The sequence below is a fragment of the Cetorhinus maximus genome, chromosome 10, assembly GCF_964194155.1.
Source record: "Cetorhinus maximus chromosome 10, sCetMax3.hap1.1, whole genome shotgun sequence".
NCBI classification, from domain to species: Eukaryota; Metazoa; Chordata; class Chondrichthyes; order Lamniformes; family Cetorhinidae; genus Cetorhinus; species Cetorhinus maximus.
In genome coordinates this window covers 51,004,087-51,006,853 of record NC_135888.1, presented here as the reverse complement: position 1 = coordinate 51,006,853, position 2,767 = coordinate 51,004,087, and positions in this window count along the sequence as shown.

Sequence of the window (2,767 nt, the reverse complement as noted above, 5' to 3'; positions counted from 1 at the left end):
GTATATATCACTTTTATAAACTTGAATGTGAGAAGTTTGCAAATTGGTCATGTGGTTGAAAGTGAGGAAGAAAGCTGTAGACTGCAGGAAGATTTTGATAGACTGGTCAAATGGGCAGAAAATTGACAAATGGAATTCAGTCCAGAGATGTGTGAGGTAACTTACTTGGGAAAGGACAAACAAGGCAACGGAATACACAATAAATGGTAGAATACTGAGAAGTGTGAAGGAACAGAGGGACGGACGATGAGAGCATGGCCACAGATCCCTGAAGGTAGCAGGGCAGGGAGATAAGATGGTTAAGAAGGTATACGCATTACGATCCCCATAAGGGAATCCTAAACAAAATAATCAAATTTACTGAATGACCCCAAAATGAAGAAATTCCCAACAAGATTCCACTTTTTGTAGCTTTTACCTTAACACAAAATGGAACGAACGCAAATTAAACATGAATTAACAGGAAAATGAAACTTTGAATAAAAAGGTAAATTTCACTTTAAATAGTCTACAAAACAACAATACATCTTAAACAACCACAAGCATTCCCCTTCAGCATGTACGCCATTATGTAGCTACACAGTTCTACAATATTATGTTCTTTATTCACACAGGGTAGGTCAGACCTATCGGACAACATCTTTAACCCTGAGTTTCACAGGTACGATTATCATTAGAAAGGTGCACTTCTGTGAACCCTGTCTCCTTCGGGTCATAACAGTCCTGATGGTGTAGCTTTCCAGAATTCCTTTTCAACTGACCAATCAATAACACCCTGGTTCATGGTTTGGACACTTCTGAGAAAACACCCGTCTCTTCAATGTCTCTGAGCTATTCTTTTTTTCTCTGCATCTGGACCTTCACCCTCCAGCTCCTCGGTTTGTAGCTTTCCTTTGTGTATACAGTTCTCCCTGTGTCTGGCTATATGGTGTCCATAGCTTAACTTCCTTCCTGTTTGTACTGCCTCCAGGTCAAGACTCACCAGGTCACATGGGCTAGTATTTCTTATTATTCAAGAAAGCTACAATTGATCCGTTTACAATTGATGCAAACTCTTAAAAGTCCTTTTCAAACATTCTTTAAAACAATTACAGGCTAGAGTCATCGACAGTGTGATCAACTGGCATTTGTCCACAGCAATAATCTGCTCATTGATGCCCAGTTTGTCGTCCGCCAGGGCCACTCAGCTCCTCACCTCCTAATAGCCTTGGTCCAAACATGGACAAAAGAGCTGAACTCCAGAGGTGAGGTGAGAGTGACTGCCCTTGACATCAAGGCCACATTTGACTGAGTGTGACATCAAGGAGCCCTAGCAAAACTGGAGTCAATGGGAATCGGGGGAAACTCTCCGCTGGTTGGAGTCATACCTAGCACAAAGGAAAATGGTTGTGATTGTTGGAGGTCAATCATCTCAGCCCCAGGACATCACTGCAGGAGATCCTCAGGTTAGTGTCCTCAGCCCAACCATCTTCGGCTGCTTCATGATCCTCACTCCATCATAAGGTCAGAAGTGGGGATGTTCGCTGATGATTGCACAATGTTCAGCACCATTTGCGACTCCTCAGATATTGAAGCAGTCCATGTCCAAATGCAGCAAGACCTAGACAATATCCAGGCTTGGGTTGACAAGTAGCAAGTAACATTTGCACCACACAAGTTCCAGGCAATGATCATCTCCAACAAGAGAGAATCCAACCATCGCCCCTTGATACTCAATGGCATTACCATCACTGAATCCCCCACTATCATTGCATGATGGAATTTCAAGTTCAAGTGATCATAGCATGATAGAATTTCAAGTTCAGTTTAAGAGCGAGAAACTTGAGTTCCACACTAGTGTTCTGGAGTTAAACAAAGGTAACTACATAGATATGAGGGCAGATTTGGCCCGAGTGGACTGGGCAGGAAGACTACAAAATAGGACAGTTGATGAACAGTGGCAGATATTTAAGGAGATATTCAATTCCTCCCAAGTAAAATATATCCCAACGAGGAAGAAAGATGGTAAGAGGGGGAAAAAACATCCATGGCTAAGCAAGGAAGTTAAAGATAACTTAAAGGCAAAAACTAAGGCATACCTAATTGCAAAAGTCAGTGGCAGGCTGGAAGATTGGGAAACTTTTAAAGATCAACAAAAAAAATAATAAAAAGAGCAAAGGTAAATTATGAAAGAAAATTAGCGCAAAATGTAAAAACTGATAGCAAAAGCTTCTACAAGTATATAAAAGGAAAGAGAGTAGCTAAAGTGAATGTTGGTCCCTTGGGGGATGAGACTGGGGAGTTAATAGTGGGGAACACAGAAATGGCAGAGACGCTTAATCAATATTTTGCCTCAGTTTTCAAGGTGGAGGACACAAGTACCACACCAATAATAACAGGTAGTACAGAGGATATAGAAAAGGAAGAAATAAGAACAATCACCATCACTAGAGAAAAAGTACTGAGCATACTATTGGGATTAAAGGGTGATAAGTCCCCAGGACCTGATGGCCTACATCCCAGGGACTTAAAGGAAGTGGCAGCAGAGATAGTGGATGCATTGGCTATAATATTCCAAAATTCCCTGGATTCTGGAAAGGTTCCAGTGGATTGGAAAAATGCTAATATAATGCCCTTATTCAAAAAGCGGGGGAGGAAACTATAGACCAGTTAGTTTAACGTCTGTCATTGGGAAATTGTTGGAATCCATTATTAAGGAAGTAGTAGTGGGGATTTGGAAAGTCAAAATGCAATCCATCAGAGTCAGCATGGTTTTATGAAGAGTAAA